This window comes from Heterocephalus glaber, unplaced genomic scaffold, assembly GCF_053883595.1.
Source record: "Heterocephalus glaber isolate CG9 unplaced genomic scaffold, H.glaber_assembly_v1.0 deba00000896, whole genome shotgun sequence".
NCBI lineage: Eukaryota > Metazoa > Chordata > Mammalia > Rodentia > Bathyergidae > Heterocephalus > Heterocephalus glaber.
Window position 1 is genome coordinate 4,794,238 of NW_028258170.1, and position 23,911 is coordinate 4,818,148.

General features: G+C 37.2%; 1 non-coding gene and 1 pseudogene across 1 annotated transcript; both read right to left on the reverse strand.

Annotated features, from left to right (window-relative positions):
* Positions 1-17,861: 17,861 nt before the first annotated feature.
* Positions 17,862-19,746, reverse strand: LOC101711166 (UDP-glucose:glycoprotein glucosyltransferase 1 pseudogene; annotated as a pseudogene).
* On the reverse strand, positions 19,712-19,820 carry LOC147828901 (U6 spliceosomal RNA). The gene has a single exon (XR_015450029.1). It is a non-coding gene; the product is annotated as a U6 spliceosomal RNA (small nuclear RNA).
* Between the last annotated feature and the right edge of the window lie 4,091 nt (positions 19,821-23,911).

Here is a 23,911-nt window from a genome sequence, read left to right on the forward strand (position 1 = left end):
TCAGGCATGAGAAAAGAAAAGAATGAAAAAAAAGGGAAATATTGGGCAATACTGACTTGTTCCTTTATTGAAGGAATGGCTAACACAGACTGAGAAACCCTAAGAGATGGGGGTACTATTCAGTGCTCTGTACCATCTTTGGGCAGAGGAATCTTGTCCACGGTTATTTATTTGGCTATGAATCTTTCATGGGAGCCCATGAAAGTGACTTGAGTAAATGCTATGCATGTCTAATTTCATGAGGACTGGTGTGGCTGCACATGTATGCCAGCCTCTACGTGCAGCAATTGTGGCTGTTTGTGTCTACACATACATATGTTTACCTGGAATAAATGCCTGGCTGTAAGAGGCATGATTCTACCAGAACCCTATCTGTCCATGTGGTTTAAATCTTGAACAGGGAATTGTACCACACCATGGGTGACCATACAGGTGGGTGTAGAGGAATTTACTTTATGCCCATCATTTCTGTGTAAGACATGTCGAGAGTCAGTTTTCAGCATTATTGCTTTCAGACCACCATAAAATACTGACTGGCATTGAGCCAAGGTTACTATTTCCTTACCAAATTACATAAACAGAACAGCTGGCATAAAGGATCTACATCTCAAAATTGTGAGAAAGATAACCATGTGCTCAGAACAGAAATTGGAGCTGTGTTGAAGGGAACATATGCAATTGAGGTGCCAGGGGCTCCAGTACTGTGAGTAATTGTAGCTCCATTGCTTAATGTATGTGAAATTTGTATAGACTAGGATGGAATTATTCCTATTTATGTAATCTCTTTTGCTTATATTGGGGAAGGACGCACCAATTATCACTGTTAAAATCACTTAGTGCTTCAATTACCATTTACTCCAAAGTGTGTGCTTTTGATTTCAGCGTCTAACATCAGAGGATAGTTTAGAAAATTATGTTTGGCTAATGGCTAAGAGCTTCCTCAGCCTCCTTTGATAACAGTGCTGCCCTCATTGTATGCTTTTGTACATGAATAAAAATAGAGAATTGCTTCTAAGGGGAAGCAAATAAGTTATTTGACATGAGGGCTTCTAGCGCCTTATCCTTGGTAAGATCTCAGGGTCTGCCTGTGTTTACAACTGCTTGGGGTCCTTGACAGATTATGTAATCATGAAAGGTTCCCAGGAGGAATGCTCCCTAGATTACCCCCATTTTCAAGGCAGATCCGTGTCACAAAGGAGGCAGAGTTAAAATGACCTGAGAGGACGCTGACAAGTCCTGAAGGTGGATTAGCCACTGGCCTTTCAGTGGGTGCAAATCACTGCAGGGAGGTGATTGAAGCAGGAAAGGTCTCTCTGGGGTTAGCTTCTGGGACAATTAGGTGCTAACATTGGCAGAGAAGTAGTCTTTTGGGGCACAAGAGTCCTACTGAGGTCAGTGTCAGTAGGACAGCAAAGATGAGCATTTGTCATGATATGGAAACCAAGACACTTTTTAACCTTCTTATCTGACATTTGACAAAAGCACATAGCAGTGCGCACACACACACACACATATCATGGATTATGCCCTAGCCATAAAGAATGATAAAATCTCATCATTTTCAGGAAAAACAGATGGGTCTTGAGACAATAATGCCAAGTGATGCTAATCAGACACAGAAAATTAAATATCTAGGAAAATTTATATATATATATATCACATTTTCTTATGTATTTACTTTTTGATTGGCAAGTAGGCTGCTTTCAAGAGCTAGCTATTGAGAACTGTGCTGTGATACGCATGGGTGTGCATGTGCCACTGTAATAGGATGTCTTCAACTTTTGGGACGCTGCCCAGGGAAGATAGAGCTGAGTTATAGAAATTTCTATTTTTGTATTTGTGAGGAATCTCCACACTGACTTCCATAGTGGTTGTACTAATTTACATTTCCACCAACAATGGAGACAGGTTCCTTTTTCCCTGACAATCTCTCCAGCATTTGTTTTTTGGGGCTTAATGATGGCTATTCTTATTGAAGTAAAATGAAATCTCAATGTTGTTTAATTTGCATTTCTCTAATGGCCAAAGATGCTGAACATTTTTGCATGCACTTATTGGCCATCTGTACTTTTTCTGAGAAATGTCTATTCATTTCAGTTGTCCATTTTTGATTGGATTTTTGTGAGGTGATATCTGTGTCTTTTTTTTTTCTTTTGGGTATCGGATTGAACTCAGGACCTTGTGCTTGTCAGGGAGGTGCAGCACCACTGAGGTACAGCCCAGCCCTGTTTCTTTTTGGTGTTGTTTAGTTCTTTATATATTCTAGATATCAGTCCTCTGTTGGGTAGTATCTAGCAAAAATATTTCCCATTCCGTAGATTGCCTTTTTACTCCATGATTGTTTCATTTGTTGTGCAGAAGCTTTTTGATTTGATATGATTCTATGTGTTGATTGTTGGTGCTAGTTGTGTGTAATTAGGGCTCTATTCAGAAAGTCCTTGCCTATGCTTGTTTTTCAAGACTTTTACCAGTTTTATCTTCAATCAGGTTAGTGTTTGTTTTAATTTCTAGGTCTTTGACCTATTTGGATTTGATTATAGTACATGATAAGACATATGGCTCTTGATTCATTCTTCAACATGTGGCTAACCAGTTTCCCCAGCACCTTCCTTGTCTAGTTTTGGGCCCCCTCGTCAAAGATTAGATGGCTGAAATTACTGAAGTTCTGTAATCCAAATGTCTGTTTTTGTGCCAGTACTATGCTTTATGATATAAATTGAAATCCAGTACTGTGATGACCCCTGATTTGCTTTTATTCCTTGGAATTGCTTTGGCTATGCTGGGTTTCTTCTGGTTCCATATAAATATCAGGTTTGTTTTCTCTAGCTCTGTGAGGAATCCTCTTTTTTGTTTTGTTTTGTTTTGTTTTTGAGACAGGGTCTCACTGTGTAGTTCAGGGTGGCCTTGAACTCACCATGGAGCCCAGGCTGGCCTCAAACTCATGGCAATCCTCCTGCCTCAGCCTTCCTAGTGCTGGGATTATCAACATGCACCCCCACACACTCCCTCTTCTTGGTCTTTTGACTGTACTTGCTTTAAATCTGTGTGACACTTTTAGTAATATGACAATTTTGACAGTATTGGTTTTGCCTATTCAGAAACAGGCTGCCTTTTCATTTTCTGATGTCTTCTTCAATCTCTCTTTTCAGCATACTCTAGTTTTCATTACAGAGATCTTTCACTTTCTTGGTTAGGTTAACTCCTAGACATTTTATTTTCTTAAAGCTGTCATGAATGGGACTGTTTTCCTATTTTCTTTGTTGGTGGGTTTATTGTTGGTGTACAGGAATGCTATTGATTTTTCTGTGTTGATTTTGTATCCTGGCACTTTGCTGAATTTTCTAATAAGAAAAGATTCTTCTGGTGGAAATTTTGGGTTATCTGTGTATTGTGAAAATTAGGATAGTTTGGCTTTTCCTTTCCTATTTATATCTGTTTGCTTCTTTTCCTTGCCCAACTGCTCTGGTTAAAGTTTTGATTAATATATTGAGGGGGAGTGGTGAGAGTGCACACCCTTGTCTTGTTTTTGATTTTAAAAGAAAGTTTTACCCCTTTTAGTATGATGTTGGCAGTGGATTTGTCATAAATGGTTTTTATCAGTTTGAGGTAAGGTCTTTCTAAACCTATTTTTATCAGTTTTTAAATCATGAATGGATTTGGATTTTGCCAAAGGCTTTTTCTGCATCTATTGAAATTATCATGTGACTTTAGCCTTAGCTCTATTTATACAGTGTATTACATTATTAATTTATATATATTGAGCCATCTTTGCATTCTTGGCTGAAGCTAATCTGGTCATGATGTATGAACTTTTTAATGACTTTTTTGCATTCTCTTTTCAAGTACAACAAAACGTTCGTTTGCCAGGAAACATGCTTGCAATCCAAAGGACTTGTATATCAAAGTGAATTTGCCCATAAGAAATAATGGAAATTCAGATAACTTGTTCCACAACTCCAAAATATTCATATAAGATGATTATAATACTACAATATAATACAAAATAATAAAGAAAATACAAAATATAAAGAAAAATAAAGCAATTAACTGACACCTTTGAAAATCTTTTTGTCTGGTGTGAAGGAGACAAAAAAGAGGGTTATTGTGTAGGATGGATTTCACCATCACTAATGGAATCAATGCCATCTATTGGCTCAATGGAATCTTTTTCTTTCTGTGCAACTTTAACAAGGAACCTATCCAGTGACACTTGGTTTTGCCTCCTTGTCAGGATTTCACGGAAGGTCATGTGACCTAGCATTACTGTTAAACAGATTCATTGCGTGCACTGCTACAACCTTATTTAGGTGGTACTTTTCTACAAATTTTTTTCGTGTTTCCCACATTTCATATATCTCCCTAATCTCATTTGAAGGAAAGAATTCCTCCACCTTTCCCTCTTCCTCCTCTGTAAGATCTCCTCCAGAAACTCTTCCTGTTGGGAGACAATCTTGCAGAGAGAGAGAGAGAGAGAGAGAGAGAGAGAGAGAGAGAGAGGGAGGAACACTGGCTCAGTTGTGATCATGTGATGTTCGGCATCATGTAATACTCATATCACTAGATATTGCTCGTTTGTCAAGCTAAGACTTATTAGAAATGTTTTCTTATCTTATGGAACACACAGAGAACAAATTACACACAGTCCAAGATTTTATTGCATATTTAGAGGAATTTTGCCCTATCTTCATTAAAGAAATTGACCTGTAGTCATTTTTTATTGAGTTCCTTTCTAAAATGGTAATATTAACTTCAAAAATGAATTTGAAAATATTCTTTCCATTTCAGTTTCATGGAAGAGTTTAAGAAGTATTGGCATTAGTTCTTCCCCGAGTTCTGGTAAAATTCAGTGTTATATCCATTGAGTCCTGGGATTTTCTTTATTGGTAGAGTTTTTATTACTGCCTCTATTTTATTTCCTGTTGTAGAGACTTTATATGTTCTTGGTTAAGTTTTGGTAATTCACTTGTGCTTAGGAATTTATCCATCTCTTCTAGAGTCTCCAGTTTATTTGAATATAAGTTTTTGAAATAGTTTCTTAAAATCCTCTGAATTTCAGTGATGTTCATTTTGATTTCACCTTTTTCCATTTCTAATCACATAAATTTGTGTCTTTTCTTCCCCTCTTTTTGTAAGTTTGACTAGAGTTTTATCAATCATTTTTATCCTTTCAAAAATACAACTTAAAAGCAACACAACTGACTGATTCATTGATCATTTGTAGTTTTCTTTTAGTCTAAATTTTATTAATTTTTGCTTTTTAAAAAGTAATTTCTTTCCTTCTACATGTTTTGGTTTTAGGTGGCTTTTGTTTTTCTAGGATCTTGAGATGAATCATTGGTTATTTATTTGGGGATCACTCTATTTCTTTAATATAGTCATTCCCAGCTATAAACTTCCCTCTTAAAACTGCTTTCATTGTGTTATATAGGTTTTGGTATGTTGTACTGTCACTATTATTTGGTTCTTGAACTTTTAAATTTATTTTTTGATTTCTTCTGTGACCCATTGGTTAGGAGTGTATCATTTAAGCATCTGTTTTGGAAAGTTTGCTGTTGATTTCTAGTTTCATTCCAGTATGACTCAAGAACACGAAAAAGATTGTTTCATTTTTTTTTTGGATTTATTTAAGCTGCTTTGTGGCCTAAGATTATTTATTTTGGAGAAAGTTCCATGTTCTACTGAGAAAAATTTGTATTCTGTTGTTGTAGGATGAAACATTTTCTAAATGTCTGTTAAGTCCATTAGTATGGTTTAAATATTATATTTCTGTGTTGATTATTTATCTGGTTGACAAGTCTGTTTGCCAAAGTGGGCTACTGAAGTTTCCCAGTATGACTGTACTGATGTCTAGCTGTTCTTTCATGACCAGTGGCTTTTGTTTTATGAAACTGAGTATGCTGACAATTTACATATTATATATATATATATATATATATATATATATATATATATATATATGTTAGCTCTTCTGGTTGAATTGTTCACTTTGCCTGTATATAATAGCTTTCTTTTTGCCTTCTGATCAGTTCTGGCTTTAACTCTGGGCATATAGCTAGCTGGTGCTGCTTGATTTGGGGCCCCAGTTGTGTAGAGTATCATTTTTCATCCTTTATCTTTCAGTCTTTATTTTTAAAATAATGGATGACATATGTCTCTTGCAGGTCACATATAATTTGACTTCGTTTTTTGTCCAATCTGCTGGTCTATGTCTTTTGATTAGGAACTTAGGAACATTTACATTGAGTATTATCATTGAAAAGTATTTACTGAATTCTGTCATTGCATTATTTTTCTGGTGCTGATTCATTTATTTTTTCTTTTTATTTAACTACTGTCAGAGGTGGTAATATGTATTCTTTCCTTTGAGCTCTTTGGTGATGTTGGCCTCACCATCCCTGTCTAGGATTCCTTTGGATATTTTCTAAAGGGTGGTTGGTTTAGTGGTCATGAATTTCTCTAGATTCTCTTTGTAGTGGAATGTCGATTTTTTGGTCCATTTTCATGTAACATTTCAGAGGATCTAGTAGTCTGGATTGGCAGCTGTTTTCTTTTAGAGATGTAGAAGTTTGAAAAGCTTCACTCTAACCTTTGTTAGACTTTTACAATTTGTGTTACAATTCTGATAGGCTTGCCTTTGTAAGTTATTTGATATTTTTCTCTAATAGATTTTACTATTTTCTCTCTGTGATATGTTATAGAGAGGTTCTTCTCTGGTTGTAACTATTTGGGGTTCTATATGCTTCATTAATCAAAGTAATGAATATTTTCCTTAGATTTGGAAACTTCTCTGCTGTTTTCAGTGAATAATGTTTTTAAACTTTTGATCTCGCCTTCCAACCTTTCCCTACCTCTTATAATTCTTAGGGTTTTCTTTAAGTCACCTAGCTGCCATTGAATCTCACTTTTGTGGTGTCTTACTGTTTTTAGGGTACCACCGAGTACATGACCTAGTACATAACCTTGTCTTCATCACATTCTCTAAGTTTCCCTTCAGGTTGCTCACTCCTGTAGTTCCATCAACCACTCTTTGTGTCTTGTTTGAGCTTGCTGAACATTTTATGAGCTAAATTTTTTATCTGACTATTTATATCCTGTTTAAGCTCACTGAACATTTTGTTGGTTTGTATTTTTTTATTTCTTCTTTGACTTCTTCAAACAAATTAACCATTTTTATTTTAATTCTTTACTTAAATCTTTTGGTGTCTATATGATCAGAATTTGAATAGTTGAGAGAATTTGGAGGCATTTTGTTGCCTTATTTTCTCTGTTTTTCTATTTTTTTGTGCTAAGGGTTGAAGATCAGTTAGAGTAGAAACACTATGTCACTGCTATGGAGAGCTCCTTAGTTAGTGTATATCTCCCTTTGGTGTGAGCTGGGCTCTGGCTTATGTTTTTGTGTTCATGCACCTGTTCAAATTACTCAACTAGGAGAATCAGTCCCAGTCACTGTATTTCAAGGACAGATCAACTATTAATTATGTTAGCATTCACACAACCAGCCATAGTCAATCCTGTAATTTAGAGCTAGTTTTAACAATTTCACACTCTTCAATATAACAGGATGACAATGAAATAGTATTGGCAAGTAGGCTGGGATGCAGAGGATAAGGCAAGGATAAAGAAGATGAAATTAACTCAGAAAGAAGAGATAAAGAAGAAAGAGATACAACAAATAAAAGAAAGAAATAGGATTTTGGTGATATTTTTATTTCTGGAATGGGGGGGTTAGAAGTTATTTGTAAGGGCAAACCCCACAATTTGTGGTGCCAGTTAACCTGACAGGACAATGAAAGATGATATCTAAACCAAAACACTAATTCCTATTCTCCATTTCATATATACAAACACTATATACCAGACAAAAGGAGAAAAAGAAAAGAAGAAAAGAGAAAAATCCTATACACATACATTTATACTGTAGTAAGAGTTCAGCCAGTGTAGTCTCCCACCTTAGATAAAAAATGGGAGAGTCCTTGCTGGTAACCAGTTGTGGAGGGCTGAGCTCCAGTGCTCTGTAGTTGTGTCTTGGAGATGGTATTTCAGTCAGTGCTTGAGTTAATCCCATTCCAGTGAGTTGTTCTCTTGTCTCTCAGTGAGTAAAGAGGCCTGGAGGTGCAGGTATGACTGATTTGAGTCTGATCTTCATCCCCCCTGCAGGCAGATCTCTTTTAGGTCCAGCTACTCTCCTGTGGGTGTTCGACTGTGCAGTGATTTTTGCCTCTGTCACACAACCAGCGCCTTTAACTGAATCGGGCTGGAGAGACACAGTGGTACTGGTCAAGCACACAGTCTTTCACGGATCTCTGGAGGGCTTCCTTAATCTCTGACCCTTCCCTCTGCAGTAGTCCCTGCAGCTGCGTATGTTTGCTCTTTCCATGCCTCTCTGGGTGAGAGCACCATGAAGTACCTCATGACATACTGCTGCTCTCTGGCTTTCTATCCACAACAAATTCTCTGTACATCTCAAAGGTCTTTATCCAACCTATAAATCCAGTGGCAGTTAGGGCTCAGTAGAGGAGGGCCCTTCTTCTACTTGGAATTCAGTAATCTTTGGAGGCTGAGTGGGGAACCAAAATGAGCACTGAGGTCTGTGGCATCTGGAAGGCAGGTGGTGTGTGAGATAGGTGGCAGAGAAGCCTGAGAGTTTCATTCTGGCCCCACTCCAGTGTCTTTTCTTCACCTCCAGATCACACCGGTCACAATCATTAGGTTCCATTGTGACTCATTACCCCACAGACCCTTCAATTCCAGGTTCTGGGTCCCTAGCTAGGATTGCACCCTTGTTTCTCTGTCCCTAGGGTTCACTGGTCCTAGATCAGTCACTGCCCACTGAGTGATGCTCTGGGCCCCATCTTCAGTTTCCCAATCAGAGGGGTCTCTCTTCTCCAAATATCTTGTTTGGTGGACTCTGTCTCCCAGCGGGAAAAAAAATACAACAGGTGGGCACTGGATGAAGACTGTTAGGCTGGGTGCCAATGGCAGTGGCCCAGCCACTACTGCTGTATTCAGATTCCTCCTTCAGGAGTTAGATCATTTCCCAAGGCTGGGTACTCACTGGACCTGCCTACAAACAGTGCTGGGGTGGGAAGGGACTTTGCTTTTTTTCCTAAACACCCACGATACTAAAATTTATTTGATGAACTTCTTCAAGTTGCCTTTCTGTGTTTGAGCTTCTTGTTTGCCCTGCATTTTCAAGCACTCGTTCATTTTGGTGAATGTCTTCTAAGAATCCTGTGAGAGCTGCTACCTCTAGGTCTGCCATGTTGTCACCTTTCTTTCTTTTCTTTCCTTTTTTTCCTTTCTCTCTTCTTTCCTTTTTTCCTTTCTCTCTTTCTTTCTCTCTTCTTTCTTTCTTTCTTTCTTTCTTTCTCCTTCCTTCCTTCCTTCCTTCCTTTCTTTCCTTCCTTCTCTCTCTCGCTCTCTCTCTCTTCTTTACCAACTATTCTATTTGACAACATGCAAATCAGATATACCCCTGAAAGATGGGCTTTATACAAGATTCTGATTTGGAACTATGTTTTTTCCATTGATCCACTCAAGAAAATTTGAAAGCTATCCCCCTGGAAAATAGTTTATGCTCCAATCATAAAGAAATAATGTGAATGTGATTAAAATTTAGCCAATTTATTTAAAAAATCACACATTATAAAGGAAAGATCAAGTATTTAATTATTTTATTTTAGTATATGAGTATCATGGAATGAAAAATAATAATCATGATAATATAGAAAATTTTACAACAGAAAACTGTATCTAAATTAAATTTTGGTGTTATTATGGTAATATTTAGTAACAGCTGGTGGTAATCCTGAAAAATTTGTTTATATGGACAACTCTGTGCAATGTCAATGGGGAAATTTGTTCCATTTTTGATAACAAAATTATCAGAGGCTCGATTCCTTATGGAAAATGCTGTTGTGTTTGCATATAACCTAGAACATATCCTTGTGTACTTTAAATCATCTCTAGATTACTTTTAATACTTAATATAAATTCTATGCAAATAGCTGTACTGTTTAGAAAATGACAAAGAAAAAAGTCTATATATTTTCAGTACATATGCCTTTTTTTCAGAGTATTTTCTCTCTATGAATATTTGAATGCATGGTGAGGAACCCACTGAGCTAAAAGGTCAATTGTAAGCAGTTTCCCTCTCTGATTTCTATTAAGTACCTTTGCCTTTACATCCTCCTGGCACTATGTGTCCTATAAAAGAATCTGACAAGAACATTAGTATGATAAGGGATAATAAACATATGAAACTAAGGTTATTTAAAATGTTAATGAGGACCAAAAAGGGACAAATTTTTGGGCCAGATACATGAATCATATGAAGGTGAGAGAGGAAATATTAGAAAAATGAAGAAGTGGAAGAGTCCCTTTCTTACATATTAATCTATACCAGGTATACAACCTACTCCATGTCTCCAATCCATGCACATTTTTGTAGTGTTTCAAAAAAATACTTTCATCTTACAAGATCATAAAATGTTGAGTAAAAATATTCAATCCTTTCCCTAAGCTGGAGATATATTTAAGTGACAAGCTGCAGAGTGGAAAGTTTTTTCTAAGTATTCCTTGGACAGATGACTAATATCTAGGATATATAAGGAACTGAAAAATATTAGACCCCCAAAGTAACAGACTCAATAAAGAATGGGCAACTGAAATGAGTAGACATTTCTCACAAAAAGTAAAATTGGCCAATAAATACATGAAAAAATCTTCAACACCTTTGCCTGTTGGAGAAAGGTAAATTAAAACAACACTGAGATTTCATCTTACTCCACAAAGAATGACTATCATAAAGAAATCAAACAGTAACAGATGCTGGCAAAGTTGGAGGGTGGGGGAAGGAATACTTCTACATTGTTAGTGGGAATGTAAACTAACACAATCATTATGGAAATCAGTATGGAGATTCCTCAAAATCTAAAAATAGAAATTCTCCGCTGCCTGCCTCACAAGCGCAAGGATGGGAGTTCAATCCCTCGTAACAAAAAAAAAAAAAAAAATAGAAATTCCATTTGACCCAGCTCTTGCCTTTCTTGTTATCTTCCCAAAAGAATTAAGGACATCATTTTGAAGTCGTATATGCCTAGTTATGTTTATACCAGCACAATTCGTAATAGCTAAAGCTGGAAAGTGACATATATGTTCATCAATAGATGAATGAATTTCAAAAATGTGGTATTTATACACATTGCAGTACTATTCTGCCATGAAGAAAAATAAACTTGAAGCATTTGTAAGAAAACAGATGCACCTCAATACCATAATATTTAGTGAAATTAATCAAACAGAGAAGCTTAAATATTGCATGGTTTCTCTTACATGAGAAACCAGAAATATAAGTAAACAGCAAAACAAAAGATAGATAATAGAAAAATATATATAGATATATAGATAGACAGGAAGAGATAGATAGATAGATAGAGGATAGATTTTTTGCAAAGTGGAAAGGAGCCAAAGATGGGGGGAGTGTGTGTGTGTGTGTGTGTGTGTGTGTGTGTGTGTTGGGGGGATGAAAAAGGAATTGATAGTGTGATGCACATGTACCAGTTCCTCACAATGAATGTAATCATCATGTACAGAAAATGTATAATAATGAAAAAAATTGAAAAAACCTTTAATCTCAAAATGTTTGAAAATGACTATCATGTTATATATTCAAACTATTCTAATGCCGCGAAATACTAGTATTCCCAGGAAAGCTCAAGTTATTAAAATTACATTATAAAAATAATTACTTAAATTAGAAAAGGGGGAAAGAGCTAAGCACTTTAACCCTATCAGATTTTTTTCTTTCAGAAATTTCAATAATGAGAATCTTTAAATAGTTTTGACTATAAAATACTGAGACCCAAGCATCAAGAAGCATATCTAGCATTTGAGCATAGCAATTTCTGCTCCAGAGTAGTGGAGATATTCTATTTTTGGCACTTTCCCAGCACTGAGACAAAACACCTGACATCTACAACTTAAAGGAGGAGAGGTTTTACAGTTTCAATGGATTCAGTTCACGGAGGTGGCTCCAAGGCATAAATGGTATTTAGACAGCATGGTAGAGCGAAACTGTTCATCACACGGTGACCAGGAAGCAGTGAGAAGGAAGGAGCTAGGGATGAGACTACACTCTTCCGAGTCATGATCCCAGTGACTTGCCCCTTCCAAACAGGTCCCATCTCTGAATGTGAGAGTTTTGGGAAACAATCTGGATCTAAACTATAACATTCCACCTCTTCCTCAAAAGGCTCATGTCCATTTTATTGTGTAAAATTCATTTAGTCCATATCTCAAAGTCAACAAAGTCATAAAAGTTTGAGTCATTAGAGTTGTTAGAGCACCAACACTGCTGAAAAATTAAAGTCCAAAGTCTCCTCTGAGACTCAAGGCAAATTCTCAGCCATAAGCCTATATGCAAAAATAAAATTAAAAAACCCCACATAGTTAAACACTTCCAGCATACAATGGCATGGGGTAAATATTACTATTCCAAGAGGACAGAATAAGGGAATAGATAAAAATGGGGCCAATGCAAAACTTAAACCCAGCAGGACAAACAGTAAGTCCTATAGATGTACGCCCAGCACCCAGGGAAGGTTGTGATGAGATATGAGCTCCAAATCACTTGGGCAGCCCCACCTTGGTGGTTGTAGCCCACATACACTCTCTTTTGGGGTTGCTCCACTTACTGCCTGTGGCTGTCTTCAGCAGATGATCCATGCTCCTGGTATCTCTAACTTTTTGAGGTCTCCACTGGATATTCAACTTCACATTTCTAGCTTCACATATCACTCTCTGAGGGGCACCTGGCAAGGACTGTTACCCTTTCACATATTTTGCCTCTAGTCTTCTGAAATCTAGGTGGAAGCCTCCGTGACTTCATAACTCTTGCATTGTGCATGCCTGAAAAAACAAGCACCATGTGGGTGACACCAAGGTTTGCTGGCTTGACCAGTGGTGTGTTCCCCTTGGGCTGTGGCTACAGTGGCCTGAGTATTTTGATGTCTGATCTTGGAGACACAGTTCCCTAGGTGGCCCTGAATGAACAGGCTTCCCTGGGATTCTCTTCTATAATGAAAGAATTACTGTTTTTGCACTTCTGAGCCTGTGATGTGTGAGGTATTGCTGATTTCTGAGATGCCCCCAAGACATCTTTCTTCTAGTCACTTTAGAAAAATACTTGGCTTGTTTTTAAAGTGATCTTTTAGGAACCATATTCTCTTTTGTCTCAGCTTTGCAGGTGCCTCCTTTTTGGTGAAATAGCAAACATTTTCTAATCATTCAGCTCTGTTATTCACTATAGATCTTACAAAAATCAGCCAGCAGTACGTGTGCCACAGTTTGAATGTTGGGCTGTTTTGAACTTTCTTCCACCAGATCAGTTTGTCCACCACTCTTAATCTTAGTTACCTGAAGTATCTCAGGATATGGGAAAAGTGTAGATCAAGTTTTTGCCAGAGTGTAGTGTACATATTCTCCAGGCCAGTTTCCAACAGATATCTTTTTCTCAGCTGAAACCTCCCAAATTGAAAGACCCAATCCAAAAATGGACATCTGAAATAAACAGACATTTCTTAGACAAAGAAGCAGAAATGGCAAATAAACATATGAAAAAATGTTCAACATCACTGGTCATTCAAGAGATGCAAATCAAAGCAATGCTGAGATTCCACCTCACTCCAGAAAGAATGGCTGCTATCATGAAATCAACCAATAACAAATGCTGGCAGGGCTGTGGGGAAAGAGGACCCTGCTCCACTCCTGGTGGGAGTGTAGACTCATGCAATCACTGTGGAAGTCAGTATGGAGATACCTCAAAGAACTAGGACTGGAAGTCCCATTTGACCCAGCTATTCCCCTGCTGGGTATCTTCCCCAAAGAATTAAAAGTATAACACCACAGTGTGTACCCATGTTCATAGCAGCAGTTTGTAATAGCTAAAACTTGCAAACAGCCCAAATGCCCATCAGCTGGAGACTGGATATAGAAGATGTGTGTGTGTTTTTTAATAAAATGGAGTGCTACTAAGCCATAAAAAATGAGAAATTAGAGACATAAATTATTGCTAAGTGGATGCACATTGAGGCTGTACTCTTAAGTGACATAAATTGGAGACACATGTAAATACTGAATATTTCTCCAGTGTGAGAAAGTGAAAGTGTAAATAAGGACTACAAGATATAATAGATAATGTGAAATAGGAAGAAAAGGGGCAAAGGGGAAGGGGAAGTGGGAGGGGTAGGGAAAAGGAAAGAAGGGAATGGAATTAATATGAGAAAATGAAAAAAAAGAAACAAAGTCTTTGTAAATAGGGAGGAATAGAGGGGTTGAAAGGAGGGCAGGAGAAGGGGGAAAAATAAAAATCAAGAGAGACTATGTAAAGGTGCAAATTTCCAATGATGAATGTCATTACATTGTATATCTAAAATGTAGCAATTAAATCCAAGTCCAAAAAAAAAAAAGATTACCATCTCATATATCTATATTTGATTCCATATAGTCAACTTATATGTTTCACTCAAAGGTATTTGTATCATCCCTTTATCTGGCAGAAAAATGTAAGCAGTAATAATGATTGACTGTGGTTGGTAAAATGATGGTAAATTTGTCGTTACTTAAAATTTTTTCCTTAAGTTCCTGATTTTCTACTATAAGAGCATTAAAGAGTACTACTCTCTGATTTTGAAAATATCATAAGAAATTTAAATAAGAAATAAAAAAGGTATCAACAAATGGGATCTTATTAAATTTAAAAGCTTTTGCACAGCAAAGGCAATCACAAAGTGAAGAGATAACCTACAGAATGAGAAAAAAATATTGCCAGCTGTTCCTCAGAGAAAAGACTAACATCTAGAATGTTATTTGAGCTCAAAAAAATTAGACCCCCCAAATTTAAAATCCCAGTGAAAATACGGGCATCTGAAATGAACATACCCTCCTCCTCAGAAGAAATACAACTGGCCAATAAATGCATGAAAAAATACTCAACGTCTCTGGCCATTCAAGAAATGCAAATTAAAACAACTTTAAGATTCCATCTCATTCCAGAAAGAATGGCGACCATCAAGAAATCAATCCTGGTGAGGCTATGGGGAAAAAGGAACACGTCTTCGTTGTTGGTGGAAATGTAAACTGATACAACCACTGTGGAAATCAGTATGGAGATTTCTCAAAAAACTAAAACTAAAAATTCTATTTGACCTAGCTGTTCCACTTTTTAGTATCTTCCTGAAAAAGATAAAAATATCATACCACAGTAAGGTATGTGTACCCATGTTTATAGCAGCACAATTCATAATTGTTAAATCTTGGAAGTAGCTTTTACATGTCCATCAATAGAAGAATGGATAAAGCATATGTGTTATTTATGCACAATGGAGTACTACTCTGCCAATAAGAAAGATAAAAACTTGGGGCATTTGTAGAAAAATGGATGCACTTTGAGACTATAATGTTAAGTGGAGTAAATCAGACACACAAGTTTGAGCATTGCATGGTTTCCCTTATAAAAACAAATTAATAGGAGAAAGAGACGGGGGGGAGGGGGGAGAGAGAGAGCAGAGAGGGAGAGAGAGAGAAAGTTAGTTATTATATTCTAAGTATGCTTCTGTTGTCAGTTTCTGGTTTCACTCCAATACAGTGTGAGAGCTCACTTCGTAGGATTTCCATTTCTTTGGATATGTTAAGGTCTTCCCTGTTGCTATGTGCATGGTCTAGGTCTATTTTGATAAAAAAAACTTCCAAAAAAATCCTGATGTTAAAGGAAACTTTTTTATATATTGCCTTTATGTCCATACATCTTGGTGAATGTTATTACTTAACATTTATTAATTCACTTGGTTTTGTTATGTCAACATTCATATAATCTAATAGCATTTTTCCTTTCTTTTCAGTATTTTAACATTTTTTTCTTATTTTATTTTGTTGACCAGAACTTCCAGAAAAATGTTGAATAGTGCTTATCTCCATCTAATTTCTGAATTTTTGATGTTACTCCTTTCAGTACCTTTCCTACTAAAAGTTTGTTAAAGGTGGTGTCTGTTTATAGCATATATATATATGAATTCTACTACTAATGTGTTTCCTACAGTGCTGTGGACAGTGTCTTATCAGATACGTTACCTCACCACTCTGAAGCTTTTGTCTATGGTGGGGAGTGCCAATAGGTTAATGGCAGATTGTTTTGTGAATGGGTCCAATCTGTCCTTTTCCCAAAGATGGCACAATCATCCATTTCCATAATATTTGTAGAAGACTCTCAATTTTGGTACTTGAATATTGCTATTCACTGGATTGTGATCTGCAGAGCAATAATTATTTATCTTTCCTTTCAAAATATTCCGTGTCTGAAATATATAGAAAATACTTCCCACATCATTGAATAAATGAATTTAAAGTGCTTGCATTACTTTTTAATTATGATGCACTATAAAATATTGACAGTCTGGTATACTTTCAAAGAAAGACTCCATATCTAACCTAAGAGGATTTGCAACTTCTATAGTATCTCCTTAGAATTTATCACTCTATGGATTTTATACATTTATCTTATATATTTGTTTTTGCCTCTTTCTTTCCCATCCTCATGACAAGTCAATTTCCCCAAAAGACAGGAATGGTGCCTATTTTGGGGCCAATTCTATAGTTCCTAGGTCTCAAATGACATCTAATACAGAGCAGTTACTCAGCAAATATTTGTTGCAATGAATGCAGTATCTCAGCCTATAAGAGACATGACAGTAAAAATTACCTAAATTTCAATTACTCAGAGATAATCACCATTGAACATTTGATATGTTTTAATATGATTCCTTCCAAGCTTTTTCTATGCATGTCAACAAAAATGCAATGATAACATATATATTGCTGATTTTTTTTGCATTATTTGATATGAGAAAGACATTACTGCATGTCATGGCTGCATAAAGTTTCACTGTAATTTCTTAAAGTTTGTAACATTGGTTTGTACTGTGTGGAACTAGCAGAGGATTCAGAAACAGCCTACATTTAAATTCTATCTCTTCTATTTCTCACAAGTATAATCTTGCATGTTTAGCAACACTTTTGTTCTCTTTAAGCAGAGCAATAGAGAGCAATAGAGAAGCAAAGAAGGGAGTGAAAACTGAGTTCTGGAGAGAAGGTAGCATGTGGGCAGAGCCCTGTTGGAGCCAGTACCATGCCCAGTGCACTCCATGCAGAATGTCTCCCTCTGTACTCAGCTGCCAGAGGCACCACATCCTCTCGAGGGAGATGAACACAGCATCTTTCATCCTAAAATATTTTCTGACCTCTGCTTTCTTGGCCAGTGATAAACATATCACAGATGAAATATTAAAAATTAAAAATGCTTATTTCTCCTGATGGAGCTGTGTGTTCAGAGGCTTCTATCATTCATTGCCCCTCAGTGCCCTAGCCTTGTGCTATGTATCAGCAAAGGTGATTTATGCCCCCTCCTCCAAAGGAATGCCATGGAGTTTTTTGTTTTGATTTCCTCTATCTTATTGTTTCCTTTTTTATTAGTGCATGTCTTTGATACATAATGATTCCATCCACCTTGGAGAGTTGCTGCATGTACATTTCACACCTGAATTATATTTACTTTCTCCTTCCCTGCTTGCCCTCCCATCACTGCCCTGGTTGATTTCCTGCCTTCATTAGTTACAGTTTTTAAGGAATCTCATAAACTCATCATAAGTGATTCCATTCATCATGGGCTTAATCACTTCTCACTTGTCTTCTCTTTTTTCTCCCCTTTCTTTTGTAACTTTTACCACTCAGGGCCATGTGGGGTTTTGGAATCTGTTTTCCTGGGGTTTCTGTAACTAGGGAATTTCTTTTCTCTTTTTTTTTGATGGTTAAGAAATTTTATTACCTATTACAGAAGCTACAAAAATATAAGCAAACTGTTCTCTTAAAGTCAGCCTTGAAGTGTTGCTCAACAGGTACACTGCTCTTTGGAAGAAGGTAGTGGTCTCCAGGATTTTGTGCATTGTGATGGTTTCCAACTCATTGGGATCTAGTTGTTCCTTTTCAAAGGGCATTCTGTTGAACAGAATGACAGGCAGTGGACCAATGCCAGTCTGCTCATAGTAGCCTCTTGCTTCCTTCCGATTCTGATCATAAGCAGAATCAATCCCCAAAATGCTACTCACTTCTAAATATGGATATTTCTTCTCCAGGACACTGATCACATGTTCAACTTTCACTTTGTCTCCAGTTTTCACCTTGTTATAGACACGTGTCAGAGTTTGGAAGGCATGATACTCATCCATATCCTGGACCACGTAATTATACACTCTGAGAACAGCCACTCCAGCGTCCTGCATGCCATCAACATCTTCAGAGTCATTAACCACAAAGATAAAACCAATTCTTAGAGGTATATGATTACTGAGGAACATCTCAGTTGTGTTAATCAACTCTGCTGTGTTCTCATGTGCAGGATCAACTATGAACACCATGTTGTGCAAGTTCTTCCTGATCTGCCTGATGACACCAGGAAAGGTGGGACGTAGCAACTTTTGTAGACTGGAAGGGCAGGAGTTGTATCTGCTATCAAGTTCCGGGTTGTTGACCCATGAAATTTGGACTCCTGATGTCAATGGCATATTCAGCCTCAGAGGGCTGAATGTTCAGTTTCAAAATATTATGCAGAGAAAGGCCTTCTATTCTTAGTCTATGAAGACCCTCCATGACCCAGGCTTCATTCCTCAACACATCAAACAGACTGAATATATCCTGTGTATCTAAATCAGTATGAAGTCCATTGATGAAGAGAGCTGAATCTCCAGGCTGTAATCCTAAAGTTCCCTTGAAATACTTCTGATTTTCTTCCACTTCAGTTCTAAGTCCTGAACTCACAGCTGTTTTTGTTATCGCTCTGGGTTTGGTGGAAAAATTCTGACTAAGATCCTTCATAACAACCAAAGCTAGCTCTGCAAGAGCAGCCAAGATTTGGGCAGCAGTCTGGAAACTGAGGTCTTGTAATTGCCAAACTTTCAAAGGTGCCATTTCATTGGTGCTCTCCACAAGATGCTTTCTGAGTTCTTTCAACTGTCCAGTCAGCTCAGGGTGCAGGTCTCTTAGCCTTCCAAAGAGAAACCCCTGAACTTCATCAATAGGATCATTTTCACCAATGACTGTAGTATTTACCTCAATTCCTTTCACCTGAGTATCATCCTTGGCCTTGTACTCAGTGCTCTTTATGGCCAATTCCACACCACAGCCAGAGAGGTGAAGTGGCTCCTTCCTGGGATTAGAAATATAATGTCTGAATACATAGTTGATTTTGCCTGGATTACTTTTTGATACAAGTTGTTGATGGAAACTGGAAAATTCTTGAAGGCCTATCTCAGAGTAGAAAATCACCACTGCACTTTCAGGATTAGATGATGGATACCTGTGATCTCCTTTGAACAATAAAGGTTTGGATCTTCCAGACGCTGTTAATATAAGAGTCTCCAGGTCATCAAAATCACAAGTCTTCTTTCCATGCACTGATAAAAATGAATTACATCCTTCTGGTGGAGGCTCATCAGCTGCTATTTTCTGGAAGGCTTGAATTGTAGCCAAGTAGGAACGAAGAGACAGACAAAATTTCAACAAATTCTGCTGTAGAGGTGATAGAAACTGAAATGCAGCTTGCAATATTGCATGATAATAGCAATAATTATTAGTACTGTGATGATCTGATGATCCAATATTTAAAAATATGGAACGCTTCACAAATTTGCATGCCATCCTTGCTCAGGGGCCATGCTAATCTTCTCTGTATCATTCCAATTTTAGTATATGTGCTGCCGAAGCAAGAACACTAGGGCATTTCTTAAGAAACAGCAAGGTTCCTAATAGTCGTAGTTGATAATGGTGACCCTCATGGCCAAACACTTCACCATGGTTAAATTCCCTAATATTCCTCTGCTCTCACTTTGGTCATTGTTATTTATGTCCCTCTTTGAATCTTCACTCATTGGGATAAACATTATCTTAATGATGTAAACATCTGCTATTATTTACTAGGTGTTAGTACATATCTGAGAGCCTGTAGGATGTGGACTATTCATCATGAAACAAGGTTATGAAAGTGGACTCACTGGAGGGGCCAACTGTATTTCTTTGTGAATGAGGTGCTGGCTGATGACAACTTCTCAAAATAGTTTGGGTAGATGAGAACTTTAGAGTGACATCCTACTTGTGCAAATGTCTCCGCAAGATTGAAAGAGGTTTTCTTTTCTCTGAAAAAGCCCTGATCTTACAGTAAAGGCCAAGTGCCTGTACCCTAATATGTTGCTGTTGTATTTGAGAGAAAACAAAGATCCAACTCTCAGACTTTTACAACAGTAATTTTCTCTCTTAGCTTGTTTTGTTCCTTTGTTGGCTTTATTCTCAGAAAGGAAAGCTTTTTCCCAAGATGGCCAAGTGGTAAAATGTCTACCATTAGCTCCAAGTTTATATCCTGCCAGATTGGTGGTCCCAGTGGAAGGAGGAGATGTTGCTGCTGTAAGCATCTATAGCTCGAGTTGAATCTCAGTGGTTTAGCCTGAGTCTCACATGTCTGTGTCATGAGTGATTCGATAAGCATGCATATAGACATGCTCACGCACACACAGAATTGTTTCCTGGTCAGACAAAGGTCTTATGACCAGACCTCTTTTCTTGGGAATAAAAGGGGTATTCATCATTGATAATGCCATCTCAAAAACAGCCCTTTTGTTCTTGCTGCTTCTAACAGCCAAGGGCTGCTTGGTTACAGCCTTCTGAGGTCTCCTGTACAATTATGAGGGAAAACAGAATTCTCAGACTCACACAGCCAGTGGCCTTGCTATACAACAAAATAATTTGGAAATATGAAAATATAGTGTTTAAAGTAAGAGAGGAAAAGATCCTACTAAATTTCATTAGGCTGACAAAATCATTCAATTCTGATTGCGTTTAGGATTTGGGGTTCTCACAGGAACTCTAGTGTTATTTTTCAGGGCTAGATTTAGAATATTTGTATCAAATGCAAACCACTATTTATTTGATTAAAATTCTATGATAGTTTGTGAGAAAATATTCTTCAGATTTATACATTGAAAATATTTTCTCTGAAGTATAATGAAAAGAATTATGTTAAATAATATGACAAGGGGGTGAACTATAATTCATTGAAATATAGCAGTAGTTCAGGATCTCTGGTTTCCAGGAGGAAAGCTAAATGTCTACTAAGTTTGGTGATCTTATGGTACCACACAATCAAATTTATCCAAGAGGTGCATCATTTAAAAAAATAGGAGAAAAATAGACCTGAATGGGAGATTATTTTATTCGTCATTTAAGAACAATAATATGACAGAAATACAAGGCAGAAGTCAAAATAACCATTTCTCTCACAAAGGAAATACCAAAAATTTCCTGTGCCATTTCCAAATCTATTCTTTGGTCTGATGGCTTCTTCCCAGGTGATTTCCCAGCTATGTAACCTAAGTCACAGATTCTGCTGTCAGCTGAGCCCCAGGGTTTGCTGAGTTTTCCTCAATGGCACTGATTAAGCTGAAGCCAACCTTATCTTTCTATCATCTGTTGTGTCTTACAAGCACAGATCCTTTAACCTCTTCTATAAATTACTTCAGTCACTTCAAATAAAAAATCATGTTATTTATTACATATTCTGAATATAAAGTAGGTTTCTGTGTCTCATTTTAGTTTAGCTCAACATTATTTGAGCATCTACCATGGATTAGGCATTGTGCAAGAAGCTGGCGATGGCAAGGTGTAGAAGATATTCTTTCATTTTAGATCATTGTCGGGCAACAAAGGCAGACAAATTGAGAGACAAAGGCAGTGTATTTGGATGAAGTTTTGAAAAATAGTCACTAAGTTAAGTTGCAAAGCTAGCAAGCAACAGAACCGTGTGTGGGTGAGGGGTTTGGGGGGAGGGGGTCAAACCTGGTGTGCCAAATGTGGATGTCCATTCCCTCAGCGACTGAGATACTATGAGACGGTATGGGTTTGTAGGAAAGCACAGAGCAGTGACAGCTAGTCAGCCTATGGGTCAGGAAGACTTTCCTATATGGTCCTTTTAACCTTGATACTTATGATAATTAAGAATTAGCCAAGCCAGAGTGGGAGGTCTTTCTATGACAGGTGGAAGAGCTCTTGAAGAAGTAAAGACATACAATCAGTCTGGTGTAGAGCACCAAGGATAATGTAGTAAAATTGAAACTTATTTATAATAGCCCCAATTTCTGCAAAATATATTACTCTCTCAAAACAAAACAAAGCTGAAACTCAAACAAAAGCATGTTAGGAACACTGTCATTGGTTACAGGGAGTACTGAAGTACTGATTGTTTTAAACCAGGTGGTAATGATTTTAGATATCTGTTTTAAAAAGTTTAGTGAGAAGGACGGGGTAAAATTTTAAACAGAGAAACCGTTTCAAAAATTCCTTCAATAGTTTATATGGGAAATAATACCTAGTTGGCTAAGACCTAACAATAGTGATGAGCAGATGGAGGAGGTAATCATGAGATATTTAAGAGGTAGGACTGATAAACTTTATAAAGTAGAGTCAGATAGGCTTGTGTAAAAACTGATTCTGCTTCTGTATTAGTTACATGATTGGGGCAAACTGTATAGTTTCTGTTTCCCCATCTGCTACTGGGGGTAACAGCAGACCTACCTTATTAGGTTGCTGTGAGGATTCAATGTCAATGTGTAGAAATTATATCAATCACGTTAATTACTTCTAAATAGATGTGAGTGATAAAGAACCAGTCATTGGTGGCTTAGTGGATGGCAGTACAACCATATGACGTAGAAAATACAAAAGGAGGAGCTAGTTTGGGTGGAACATTTATGATTTTAGTTTGGTACTTATTGAGGTTGATATGTTTGAGATGCATTCTCAGGTAAAGATGTCTGTAGACACTGGCACCTAGAGGTAGGGAATGCAGTAGTGTTGAGAAGCAGATACAGACCTGGGAGTGGTCAGTATTTTGATCCCAGTGCCTCTAGAAGCCATAGACATTAGTGAGATTGTCTACAGGGAGAATTAAAGTAGAAGAGAAAAGAATGAAGAGCAAGATTTGTAAGTCAACCATTAAATCGAAGGAGGAAAGACTGATACAGGGTTGAAGTAAGGTGGGGAGATACTGCTGTTTGCTCACCTCCAGCCAGAGACATATGAGACTCTTAGATCACTTAGATTTATTTCTTTTCTGGAGGGGATGAAAAGTATACATGACTCTCTAAGCAGAACTAGGAGTAAGATTTCTTGCTTAGAGTTCTGCTGCTGTGAGGATCAGTAAAATTCCCACCTTTTCATTAACCCCAGGATTCAGTCCCAGTTTCTCTTTTCCATGTTCCACCTTACTTCTCTTCTCTCTGGTAGACAGTTTCTCATTTCACCATGATGTTTTTGAGGGTGGTAATGAAAGCTAATAAAATTATTAATCCATAGCTTTATATACAGAGTGATAATATTTTCTGTTTATTTGTAACATTCAAGGCTCTTGACCTCATTTACTGCAAAGACACATTGTTGAGTTCTATAAGTATCTGGCTTTCTGCAGTGACTCAGGCTTTCTTCATTGAGTATTAAAAACATCTTCTCAGTTCTTTGTTTCATATGCCCTTTGGAGCCATGGACAAAAACAAAAACAACAAAGGCTTTTTTCACTGTTTCTGAAGACACATTCCCTGGGTGCTGACATTCTCTTCTCTTGCAGAGTTGCTCTCCATGGTTTACGATTGTAAACTTCCTTACTTTTGCACAAGAGTCACCATGGTGACTCTCTTATCTCATTTTCATTTTAAATGACATGTGGATTACTTAGAACCATAAGTAGTATAAATGCATAGATGAACAAATGAAAGTGGTTTGGTTGTGGACTCAGTGTGTGAATTATACGTAAAGCATATCA